Here is a 14,023-nt window from a genome sequence, read left to right on the forward strand (position 1 = left end):
CCATGCTCCAATGCTTCCCATAGTTGTGTCAAGTTGCCTGGATGTCCTGTGGGTGGTGGACCATTCTTGATACACACGGACAACTGTTGAGCATGAAAAATCCAGCAGCGTTGCAGTTCTTGACACAAACCGCCTGGCACCTAATGTACGACCATACCCTGTTCAAAGGCACTTAAATATTTTGCCTTGCCCATTCACTCTCTGAATGGCACACATACACAATCCATGTATGAATTGTCTCAAGGCTTTAAAATCCTTCTTTAACCTGTCTCCTCCCTTTCATCTACACTGATTGAAGTGAATTTAACAAGTGACATCAAAAAGAGATCATAGCTTTCACCTGGATTCACCTGGTCAGTCTATGTCATGGAAAAAGCAGGTGTTCTTAATGTGTAGTACACTCAGTGTAGTTCAACTGGTATTGGATAAATAAAATAAAATTGTTTACAACTAAAATCCATGAAAATAACACTTGTTGCCTTTTGTTCATTTTCATCCGTGGTCCCAGAATAAAAATAAAGGATTTCAAATCTGGGCATTTCACTTCCCAGTGTGTTCAGGGCATACTTTTGTCCCAACAAATTCAGCCAAGGAGCCGAGTTTAACTCAGACAGACATGCCTGAAGAGAAATTGAAGGGAATTTTAGAAATAGCATACTTACAAAGTTTGTTCAAGAACCAATATATATGAGCTCCTAGAGAACCAATATATATGAGCTCCTAGAGAACCAATATATATGAGCTCCTAGAGAACCAATATATATGAGCTCCTAGAGAACCAATATATATGAGCTCCTAGAGAACCAATATATATGAGCTCCTAGAGAACCAAAATATATGAGCTCCTAGAGAACCAATATATATGAGCTCCTAGAGAACCAATATATATGAGCTCCTAGAGAACCAATATATATGAGCTCCTAGAGAACCAATATATATGAGCTCCTAGAGAACCAAATATATGAGCTCCTAGAGAACCAAATATATGAGCTCCTAGAGAACCAATATATATGAGCTCCTAGAGAACCAATATATATGAGCTCCTAGAGAACCAATATATATGAGCTCCTAGAGAACCAATATATATGAGCTCCTAGAGAACCAATATATATGAGCTCCTAGAGAACCAATATATATGAGCTCCTAGAGAACCAATATATATGAGCTCCTAGAGAACCAATATATATGAGCTCCTAGAGAACCAATATATATGAGCTCCTAGAGAACCAAAATATATGAGCTCCTAGAGAACCAATATATATGAGCTCCTAGAGAACCAATATATATGAGCTCCTAGAGAACCAATATATATGAGCTCCTAGAGAACCAATATATATGAGCTCCTAGAGAACCAATATATATGAGCTCCTAGAGAACCAATATATATGAGCTCCTAGAGAACCAATATATATGAGCTCCTAGAGAACCAATATATATGAGCTCCTAGAGAACCAATATATATGAGCTCCTAGAGAACCAATATATATGAGCTCCTAGAGAACCAATATATATGAGCTCCTAGAGAACCAATATATATGAGCTCCTAGAGAACCAATATATATGAGCTCCTAGAGAACCAATATATATGAGCTCCTAGAGAACCAATATATATGAGCTCCTAGAGAACCAATATATATGAGCTCCTAGAGAACCAATATATATGAGCTCCTAGAGAACCAATATATATGAGCTCCTAGAGAACCAATATATATGAGCTCCTAGAGAACCAATATATATGAGCTCCTAGAGAACCAATATATATGAGCTCCTAGAGAATCAATATATATGAGCTCCTAGAGAACCAATATATATGAGCTCCTAGAGAACCAATATATATGAGCTCCTAGAGAACCAATATATATGAGCTCCTAGAGAACCAATATATATGAGCTCCTAGAGAACCAATATATATGAGCTCCTAGAGAACCAATATATATGAGCTCCTAGAGAATCAATATATATGAGCTCCTAGAGAACCAATATATATGAGCTCCTAGAGAATCAATATATATGAGCTCCTAGAGAACCAATATATATGAGCTCCTAGAGAACCAATATATATGAGCTCCTAGAGAACCAATATATATGAGCTCCTAGAGAACCAATATATATGAGCTCCTAGAGAACCAATATATATGAGCTCCTAGAGAATCAATATATATGAGCTCCTAGAGAACCAATATATATGAGCTCCTAGAGAATCAATATATATGAGCTCCTAGAGAACCAATATATATGAGCTCCTAGAGAATCAATATATATGAGCTCCTAGAGAATCAATATATATGAGCTCCTAGAGAATCAAAATAAGTAAATCAGAGATCCCTGATATGTTAAACACCTGCCACCATCACAATTCGGAGTTATTGAGAAGGACTAAGACAGATGAATTGAATCACAGTACAGTACATTACATAACATTAGTGGAGGAATAACAAACAGTTCTGACAAATTCTGCTCGCATAATCAGATCTGACACCTTCCCACACTAGCTGTCTTTACCGTGTGGCTCTTCAACAGGCAAACTGATTCGTTTTTGATGCACCTTCACTGACCACATGCCACAATTTGATTCATTTATTTTATTTTTAAATTATAGAATATATAATGTAGCTATGCTATAATCTCAGCCACAGTAGTTTACCACAATAAGAGTAAGTAACTGTAACAGTAGGTTGATAGTAACTGTAACAGTAGGCTGATAGTAACTGTAACAGTAGGCTGATAGTAACTGTAACAGTAGGTTGATAGTAACTGTAACAGTAGGCTGATAGTAACTGTAACAGTAGGCTGATAGTAACTGTAACAGTAGGTTGATAGTAACTGTAACAGTAGGTTGATAGTAACTGTAACAGTAGGCTGATAGTAACTGTAACAGTAGATTGATAGTAACTGTAACAGTAGATTGATAGTAACTGTAACAGTGGGTGATAGTAACTGTAACAGTAGGCTGATAGTAACTGTAACAGTAGGCTGATAGTAACTGTAACAGTAGATTGATAGTAACTGTAACAGTAGGCAGATAGTAACTGTAACAGTAGGCTGATAGTAACTGTAACAGTATATTGATAGTAACTGTAACAGTAGGTTGATAGTAACTGTAACAGTAGGTTGATAGTAACTGTAACAGTAGGCTGATAGTAACTGTAACAGTAGGCTGATAGTAACTGTAACAGTAGGTTGATAGTAACTGTAACAGTAGGTTGATAGTAACTGTAACAGTAGGTTGATAGTAACTGTAACAGTAGGCTGATAGTAACTGTAACAGTAGATTGATAGTAACTGTAACAGTAGGTTGATAGTAACTGTAACAGTAGATTGATAGTAACTGTAACAGTAGGTTGATAGTAACTGTAACAGTAGGTTGATAGTAACTGTAACAGTAGGTTGATAGTAACTGTAACAGTAGGCTGATAGTAACTGTAACAGTAGATTGATAGTAACTGTAACAGTAGACAGATAGTAACTGTAACAGTAGGCTGATAGTAACTGTAACAGTATATTGATAGTAACTGTAACAGTAGGTTGATAGTAACTGTAACAGTAGGCTGATAGTAACTGTAACAGTAGATTGATAGTAACTGTAACAGTAGGCTGATAGTAACTGTAACAGTAGGTTGATAGTAACTGTAACAGTAGGCTGATAGTAACTGTAACAGTAGATTGATAGTAACTGTAACAGTAGGTTGATAGTAAGTGTAACAGTAGGTTGATAGTAACTGTAACAGTAGGCTGATAGTAACTGTAACAGTAGATTGATAGTAACTGTAACAGTAGATTGATAGTAACTGTAACAGTAGGTTTATAGTAACTGTAACAGTAGGCTGATAGTAACTGTAACAGTAGATTGATAGTAACTGTAACAGTGGGTTGATAGTAACTGTAACAGTAGGTTGATAGTAACTGTAACAGTAGGTTGATAGTAACTGTAACAGTAGGCTGATAGTAACTGTAACAGTAGGTTGATAGTAACTGTAACAGTAGGTTGATAGTAACTGTAACAGTAGGCTGATAGTAACTGTAACAGTAGATTGATAGTAACTGTAACAGTAGATTGATAGTAACTGTAACAGTAGGTTGATAGTAACTGTAACAGTAGGTTGATAGTAACTGTAACAGTAGGTTGATAGTAACTGTAACAGTAGATTGATAGTAACTGTAACAGTGGGTTGATAGTAACTGTAACAGTAGATTGATAGTAACTGTAACAGTAGGTTGATAGTAACTGTAACAGTAGGTTGATAGTAACTGTAACAGTAGGCTGATAGTAACTGTAACAGTAGATTGATAGTAACTGTAACAGTAGATTGATAGTAACTGTAACAGTAGATTGATAGTAACTGTAACAGTAGGTTGATAGTAACTGTAACAGTAGGTTGATAGTAACTGTAACAGTAGGTTGATAGTAACTGTACAAGTAGGTTGATAGTAACTGTAACAGTAGATTGATAGTAACTGTAACAGTAGGCTGATAGTAACTGTAACAGTAGATTGATAGTAACTGTAACAGTGGGTTGATAGTAACTGTAACAGTAGGTTGATAGTAACTGTAACAGTAGATTGATAGTAACTGTAACAGTAGGCTGATAGTAACTGTAACAGTAGGTTGATAGTAACTGTAACAGTAGGTTGATAGTAACTGTAAGAGTAGGCTGATAGTAACTGTAACAGTAGATTGATAGTAACTGTAACAGTAGGCTGATAGTAACTGTAACAGTAGGCTGATAGTAACTGTAACAGTAGGTTGATAGTAACTGTAACAGTAGATTGATAGTAACTGTAACAGTAGGCTGATAGTAACTGTAACAGTAGATTGATAGTAACTGTAACAGTAGATTGATAGTAACTGTAACAGTAGGTTGATAGTAACTGTAACAGTAGGTTGATAGTAACTGTAACAGTAGGCTGATAGTAACTGTAACAGTAGGCTGATAGTAACTGTAACAGTAGGTTGATAGTAACTGTAACAGTAGGTTGATAGTAAGTGTGTTCTATGTACCGTACGTTCTATGTATGTTTTGGGACTGTTCCTCTAATGGCTGACTAATTGTACTTCTCTACAGTAACACTATGGTGTCATCTTTTCAAATTCACATGACGAGCATTTCAAAGGCTCTCAATTTCTCCATAAACAACATTATAAAGACGACTTTAACTTTTCCATGTGCTCAGGGAGACAATTTCACACGTGATGCACACTAACGACAGGGACAAGACGCAAACCTGGACATTCGTTCCGTGTAAAGAAATATATTTCATGAATTGAGCTACTTAGATGACTGTAATGATCTCTGAAGGAGTAATTGACCATGCAGGGACACTCAGAAGAGTTGTGACAGCATGTGATGGGGTAAACAGAGAATGAACACAGACACACCAGGCACCATGGAATAAAACAGCTATTTGTTACCATCAGGCTTCTGTGGATGTGGTTTCCCCTTTATTTGGTGGGAACTGACTGAATCTCCATTCTCTCAATGCACCATATGGCAGCACTGTCAATATCAATGATTTCTAGATGCTTGGGCTATTGACTGTGACTAAAGCTACTATGTCAAGTGTTCCAAAAACAAGTTTCACATGATTTCACATGTGAAATTTAACATGAAATCATGTGACTTTCCAAGTGTTAAATCATGTGGATTTTCCTGTAAGGGAGATAGGAGAATTTCACTTTGTCAAAAGTGGAGCTTGGAAGTCAAAGCAACCTGAAATAGAAGGATATAAAAGTAGCAGAATCCTATGGGTGTGATAGGCTACACTGGAGCACTAGCAAAGACAGAGACTCATAACACTGTGTGCAGCTACCTGGAAGGCACAGCTCTATATCTATAACCTAGTTACTAGCGTCCTGATTATGTCTGCTGGTGCCTTAATTAAGAGAAAGAGCAAAGTTCCTAATCAGAAAACTGTACCTATACATGCAAACATCCTCTTGAAGGTATTTCAGCAAGGCTATACATGATGCCTTGGATATGAATGAAATTAAAAGAAACAGGATTGGCTACAGGATAAGCATTCCTCCTGGAGGGTAACGTTACATAATCACTGGAGCTCTCCTAAACAAACTGTAGACCTGGTAGCAGCTGACCTCTGTTTTGGTAATATATTTCAAAGGGGCAGGAGATGATAATCTGACCCCAGAGAGAGCAGTGAAAGGGGTGTGTGTGCACGTGCACGTGCATGCGTGTGTAGGGGTGGCAGGTAGCCTAGCGCTTAGAGTGTTGGGCCAGGGCAAAGTAACCGAAAGGTCAATGGTTTGAATCCTCGAGCTTACAAGGTGAAAAATCGGTCGATCTGCCCTTGAGCAAGGCACTTAACCCTAATTGTTTCTGTAAGTCACTCTGGATAAGAGTGTCTGCTAAATGACTAAAATGTAAAAGAAATGGTGTGTGATAGAGAGAGCGGGTGTACTCTGTGCTGTTAAATGGATGTTCCGTACTTTCTCGTCTCTTTTTACCTCCATTTAGAACAGGGGTGTTAGTTGAACTGTGGACAGCCAACTTGATCTCCGCTCTAATGAAATCCACAAGGTGTTGATAGGCTACTGTTTCTAAAGGGTGATGAAGTAACAAGGAAGGAAGAATTCATATCTGATGTTAATGGAATATTCATTTCGAAAAACATTATTTAGATTAAAAAGTGCTCTTTGGTTCGGGAAAGACTTCTATTAATATTATTACAATTTATAAGCCTACTATTATTTTGATATAGCCAACAAGCACTTAGATTTGCCAATGTCATATCACCATCAAACAATCAAATGTAATTTTAAACTATGGACAAAAAACTGTTCTTTGCCAGTTAAGTATGAAAACTGGGTTAAAATAGCGCACTAAAATGGACAAAAATATGCACAAAAAGAGCAAGTTTAATATGATACAGCTCTGTTCCAGTTTTGTGGAAGTTACTCTGAAAATATAGTTTACCAAGCTACCAATTACTTCACAGTGGAAGAAGTTAATCTACATTAAAGCTACCCTTAAGAAAAATATAAGTTTACTTAACTAAAGATACTTTAAAAACCAAAACCAAGTACTTTTAGACTTTTACTCAAGTGGTATTTCACTGGGAGACATTCACTTTTACTTGAGTCATGTTTTATTAAGGTATCTTTACTTGTACGCAAGTATGAAAAGTGGGTACTTTTTCCACCACTGATTTCACTACTCCCCAACACTGCTCTGTTCACAATCAAATTAGCTACCCTATCATAACCATGAACACATAATAATAATGGCTAGATAAGTGCTATCTCGATTATAACGTGCATTAATTAGTAATAAAAATAAATCATTAGCATATTCAATTCCAGAGGTGGAAAAAGTACTTGATTTTCATACTTGTGTAAAAGTAAAGATACCTTAATAGAAAATGACTCAAGTGAAAGTGAAAGTCACCCATTAAAATACTACTTGAGTAAAAGTCTAAAAGTATTTGGTTTAAAATATACTTAAGTATCAAAAGTAAATGTAATTGCAAAAATATATTTAAGTATCAAAAGTAAAAGTACTAATAATTTAAAATTACTTATATTAAGCAAACCAGATTGCACAATTTTCTAGTTGTTTTTTAATTTACGGATAGCCAAGGTCACACTCAGACATCATTTAAAAACAAAGCATTTGTGTTAAGTGAGTCCGCCAGATCAGAGGCAGTAAGGACCAGTCATGTTCTCTTGATAAGTGTGCGAACTGGTAAATTTTCTGTCCTGCTAAGCATTCAAAATGTAACGAATACTTCTGGGTGTCAGGGAAAATGTATGGAGTAAAAAGTACATTATTTTCTTTAAGAATGTAGTGAAGTAAAAGTAAAAATGGTCAAAAATATAAATATTAAAGTACAGATACCCCAAAAAACTACGTAAGTAGTACTTTATAGTATTTTTACTTAAGTACTTTACACCACTGTACAATTCAGGGTTTGTATGGGGGCGGTGTATGTCTATAACATAATTCTGATAATGCGTCCGTTAATCATAGTCGGGTATACCAGTCAATTTGCTAAATTCTCGTACGTAATTGTGTTACACACAACTATATCGCCCATGCAATATATCCCCAGACTGTACTACTACTACAAACTCTTCACTTGAATAAAGCTATATTATTTTCGACGTAACCCATTCATTTTCAATGTCTGAATAACTTAAAAACAAACCACAACGCTGCTGAGAGGTTCTGAACTTGATCTTAAAGTTTTCCTCACCTGTGGGCTCGGCGCCTCGGTTTACGGGTTCGAACAGCCCTGTGTTGCTATGGACTCTCATATTCCATTGGTATTTTGTCACAGATTAAACACATCAAGCAATGACCATTGAGTGCCATAGGTGCGGGTAAATGAGATACCATGGTGCGCAAGGCGATGTGCAGGAGAACAGATGATTGAGCTTCGATCACAGTTTACAAACGAACTAAATTGGCGAGTTGGGCTGTAGATGTGAAATCCTCTTTCAAAGCCCGCTTCTCCCAGATGAAAGAAAGGGTTGACTATGACGCCCCCGTGGGGTTCCAATAGAGAGACACCAGACCACATATCTCCGTATATCAATGGCTCTGTCTGTACCACCTTTTATTGTGTCAAATGCTAGATAAATACTTTGTTTCATTTTTGTTGGGCAGGACAACTGTTACTTTGATGGCCAACACTGACATTCTACTTGCCTCAGAATCTTCATTGGTCTGTAGCTTCAAATAAAATGTCAAATGAAAACAAAATAGATGTTCAAACAGTATTAATCCAAGACATAGCGAAAGAGGATTATTTTGGAACAATACACAATGAATCTTGCTTACAACAAACGTGTGCCTTTATTTAAATTTTTTGTGTGCTGATTGTACAGATATTGTGACAGCTGGTTAAATGGCGTCCCTTGAGAAGGCAAGAACAATAATTATGTCTGGAGAAGTGCAGTATTATCATAAGGAGACGTATACTTGGAATACGGAGGAGGAATGGAGGGGAAAAAAGAGGCAGAGGAGGTCTGAGAGCGGGAGGGAGGGAGGGGGTGAGTTTGAGTCGGTTAAAAAGGTTGGGGAAAAGGGAGATGGTTTGTTAAACAAGAATGGTAGAAAGTGTAAGCAGAGTAAGCTGAAGACAGGAGGAGAAATGGAAGTGAATGAGGGCGAAGTATCGAAGGTGGTAGATGTGGTGAAGTTCTCGGAGCCTGAGGCTTGCACCAAGGATCAGGATGATGATGATTCTGTGACAGTAGGAGGGACGTTTTTGGAAAAGGTGGACCCTTGTCTTTTGGCTGTTTGTGTTTCTGCTGGTCAGAGGGAGAGGCGCTCCACGTTAAATTAATGGGGGGAAGAAATGTGAATTGTTTTGCTCTCAAGAAAAGGGCACCATTGAAAGGAATGATTACTGGAGTAGCGGTAAATGGGAGCGTTGACCAACTGAAGGGGAAGATCCCCGGTGTTTGTGATGCTCGTCGTTTGGTGTGACGCAGATAGGGTGGTGAAACAGAAGAGTCTGTTCTTTTGACTTTTGATGTTGAGCCTTTGCCCGACAAAGTGATGTTAGGATATATAAGTTATCCTGTACAAGCTTTTGTGCTGAATACGTTAAGTTGTTACAGGTGTCAAGCTTATGGACATTTAAAAAAAAAAAATATATATATATATATATATATATATTTCACCTTTATTTAACCAGGTAGGCAAGTTGAGAACAAGTTCTCATTTAGAATTGCGACCTGGCCAAGATAAAGCAAAGCAGTTTGACCCATACAACAACACAGAGTTACACATGGAGTAAAACAAATATACAGTCAATAATATAGTGGAAGAATAAGTCTATATACAAAGTGAGCAAATGAGGTGAGATAAGGGAGGTAAAGGCAAAAAGGCCATGGTGGCGAAGTAAATACAATATAGCAAGTAAAACACTGGAATAGTAGATTTGCAGTGGAAGAAAGTGCAAAGTAGCAGCAGTGTGTAGGAGTGTGTGGCAGCAGTGTGTAGGAGGGAGGTTCCTAGGTGTGAGAAGTGCAGAAAGGCATGAGACAAAGGAATGTGTAGCACTGGGGAAAGTAATGGTACAGTGGGGCAAAAAAGTATTTAGTCAGCCACCAATTGTGCAAGTTCTCCCACTTAAAAAGATGAGAGAGGCCTGTAATTTTCATCATAGGTACACGTCAACTATGACAGACAAAATGAGAAAAAAAAATCCAGAAAAACAAGCAAGATTTCTGGCTCTCACAGACCTGTAACTTCTTCTTTAAGAGGCTCCTCTGTCCTCCACTCGTTACCTGTATTAATGACACCTGTTTGAACTTGTTATCAGTATAAAAGACACCTGTCTACAACCTCAAACAGTCACACTCCAAACTCCACTATGGCCAAGACCAAAGAGCTGTCAAAGGACACCAGAAACAAAATTGTAGACCTGCACCAGGCTGGGAAGACTGAATCTGCAATAGGTAAGCAGCTTGGTTTGAAGAAATCAACTGTGGGAGCAATTATTAGGAAATGGAAGACATACAAGACCACTGATAATCTCCCTCGATCTGGGGCTCCACGCAAGATCTCACCCCGTGAGGACAAAATGATCACAAGAACGGTGAGCAAAAATCCCAGAACCACACGGGGGGACCTAGTGAATGACCTGCAGAGAGCTGGGACCAAAGTAACAAAGCCTACCATCAGTAAAACACTACGCCGCCAGGGACTCAAATCCTGCAGTGCCAGACGTGTCCCCCTGCTTAAGCCAGTAGATGTCCAGGCCTGTCTGAAGTTTGCTAGAGGGCATTTGGATGATCCAGAAGAGGATTGGGAGAATGTCATATGGTCAGATGAAACCAAAATATAACTTTTTGGTAAAAACTCAACTCGTCGTGTTTGAAGGACAAAGAATGCTGAGTTGCATCCAAAGAACACCATACCTACTGTGAAGCATGGGGGTGGAAACATCATGCTTTGGGGCTGTTTTTCTGCAAAGGGACCAGGACGACTGATCCGTGTAAAGGAAAGAATGAATGGGGCCATGTATCAAATCAAATCAAATCAAATTTATTTATATAGCCCTTCGTATATCAGCTGAAATCTCAAAGTGCTGTACAGAAACCCAGCCTAAAACCCCAAACAGCAAGCAATGCATGTGAAAAAGGCACGGTGGCTAGGAAAAACTCCCTAGGAAAAACTCCCTAGAAAGGCCAAAAACCTAGGAAGAAACCTAGAGAGGAACCAGGCTATGAGGGGTGGCCAGTCCTCTTCTGGCTGTGCCGGGTGGATATTATAACAGACATGGTCAAGATGTTAAAATGTTCATAAATGACCAGCATGGTCAAATAATAATAATCATTGTAGTTGTCGAGGGTGCAACAAGCACGTCCGGTGAACAGGTTAGGGTTCCGTAGCCGCAGGCAGAACAGTTGAAACTGGAGCAGCAGCATGGCAAGGTGGACTGGGGACAGCAAGGAGTCATCATGCCAGGTAGTCCCGAGGCATGGTCCTAGGGCTCAGGTCCTCCGAGAGAAAGAAAGAAAGAGAGAATTAGAGAGAGCATATTTAAATTCACACAGGACACCGGATAAGACAAGAGAATACTCCAGATATAACAGACTGACCCTAGCCCCCCGACACATAAACTACTGCAGCATAAATACTGGAGGCTGAGACAGGAGGGATCAGAAGACACTGTGGCCCCATCCGATGATACCCCCGGACAGGGCCAAACAGGCAGGATATAACCCCACCCACTTTGCCAAAGCACAGCCCCCACACCACTAGAGGGATGCCTACAACCACCAACTTACCGTCCGAAGACAAGGCCGAGTATAGCCCACAAAAATCTCCGCCATGGCACAACCCAAGGGTGGGGCGCGAACCCAGACAGGAAGACCACGTCAGTGACTCAACCCACTCAAGTGACGCACCCCTCCCATGGACAGCATGGAAGAACACCAGCAAGTCAGTGACTCAGCCCCTGTAATAGGGTTAAGGCAGAGAATCCCAGTGGAAAGAGGGGAACCGGCAAGGCAGAGACAGCAAGGGCGGTTCGTTGCTCCAACCTTTCCGTTCACCTTTACACTCCTGGGCCAGACTACACTTAATCATAGGACCTACTGAAGAGATAAGTCTTCAGTAAAGACTTAAAGGTTGAGACTGAGTCTGCGTCTCTCACGTGGGTAGGCAGACCATTCCATAAAAATGGAGCTCTATAGGAGAAAGCCCTACCTCCAGCCGTTTGCTTAGAAATTCTAGGGACAATTAGGAGGCCTGCGTCTTGTGACCGTAGCGTACGTGTAGGTATGTACGGCAGGACCAAATCGGAAAGATAGGTAGGAGCAAACCCATGTAATGCTTTGTAGGTTAGCAGTAAAACCTTGAAATCAGCCCTTGCCTTAACAGGAAGCCAGTGTAGGGAGGCTAGCACTGGAGTAATATGATCAAATTTTTTGGTTCTAGTCAGGATTCTAGCAGCCGTATTTAGCACTAACTGAAGTTTGTTTAGTGCTTTATCCGGGTAGCCGGAAAGTAGAGCATTGCAGTAGTCCAGCCTAGAAGTAACAAAAGCATGGATTAATTTTTCTGCGTCATTTTTGGACAGAAAGTTTCTGATTTTTGCAATGTTACGTAGATGGAGAAAAGCTGTCCTTGAAACAGTCTTGATATGTTCTTCAAAAGAGAGATCAGGGTCCAGAGTAACACCGAGGTCCTTCACAGTTTTATTTGAGACGACTGTTCAACCATCCAGATTAATTGTCAGATTGAACAGAAGATCTCTTTGTTTCTTGGGACCTAGAACAAGCATCTCTGTTTTGTCCGAGTTTAAAAGTAGAAAGTTTGCAGCCATCCACTTCCTTATGTCTGAAACACAGGCTTCTAGCGAGGGCAATTTTGGAGCTTCACCATGTTTCATTGAAATGTACAGCTGTGTGTCGTCCGCATAGCAGTGAAATTTAACATTATGTTTTCGAATGACATCCCCAAGAGGTAAAATATATAGTGAAAACAATAGTGGTCCTAAAACGGAACCTTGAGGAACACCGAAATGTACAATTGATTTGTCAGAGGACAAACCATTCACAGAGACAAACTGATATCTTTCCGACAGATAAGATCTAATCCAGGCCAGAACTTGTCCATGTAGACCAATTTGGGTTTCCAATCTCTCCAAAAGAATGTGGTGATCGATGGTATCAAAAGCGGCACTAAGATCTAGGAGCACGAGGACAGATGCAGAGCCTCGGTCTGACGTCATTAAAAGGTCATTTACCACCTTCACAAGTGCAGTCTCAGTGCTATGATGGGGTCTAAAACCAGACTGAAGCGTTTCGTATACATTATTTGTCTTCAGGAAGGCAGTGAGTTGCTGTGCAACAGCTTTTTCTAAAATTTTTGAGAGGAATGGAAGATTCGATATAGGCCGATAGTTTTTTATAATTTCTGGGTCAAGATTCGGCTTTTTCAAGAGAGGCTTTATTACTGCCACTTTTAGTGAGCTTGGTACACATCCGGTGGATAGAGAACCGTTTATTATGTTCAACATAGGAGGGCCAAGCACAGGAAGCAGCTCTTTCAGTAGTTTAGTTGGAATAGGGTCCAGTATGCAGCTTGAGGGTTTGGAGGCCATGATTATTTTCATCATTGTGTCAAGAGATATAGTACTAAAACACTTTAGTATCTCCCTTGAGCCAAGGTCCTGGCAGAGTTGTGCAGACTCAGGACAATGGAGCTTTGGAGGAATACCCAGATTTAAAGAGGAGTCCGTAATTTGCTTTCTAATGATCATGATCTTTTCCTCAAAGAAGTTCATAAATGTATTACTGCTGAAGTGAAAGCCATCCTCCATTTGCGAATGCTGCTTTTTAGTTAGCTTTGCGACAGTATCAAAAATAAATTTCGGATTGTTCTAATTTTCCTCAATTAAGTTGGAAAAATAGGATGATCGAGCAGCAGTGAGGGCTCTTCGATACTGCACGGTACTGTCTTTCCAAGCTAGTCGGAAGACTTCCAGTTTGGTGTGGCGCCATTTCCGTTCCAGTTTTCTGGAAGCTTGCTTCAGAGCTCGTGTATTT

General features: G+C 39.4%; 1 protein-coding gene across 1 annotated transcript in view; it reads right to left on the reverse strand.

Annotated features, from left to right (window-relative positions):
• LOC115149262 (5-hydroxytryptamine receptor 4) overlaps positions 1-8,384 on the reverse strand; it is a 44,731-nt gene extending 36,347 nt beyond the window's left edge. The window contains exon 1 of the mRNA XM_029691954.1: positions 8,209-8,384. The gene's annotated coding sequence lies outside the window, so the exon portion shown is untranslated. The remainder of the gene's footprint in view (positions 1-8,208) is intronic.
• Between the last annotated feature and the right edge of the window lie 5,639 nt (positions 8,385-14,023).

The sequence above is a fragment of the Salmo trutta genome, chromosome 15, assembly GCF_901001165.1.
Source record: "Salmo trutta chromosome 15, fSalTru1.1, whole genome shotgun sequence".
NCBI lineage: Eukaryota > Metazoa > Chordata > Actinopteri > Salmoniformes > Salmonidae > Salmo > Salmo trutta.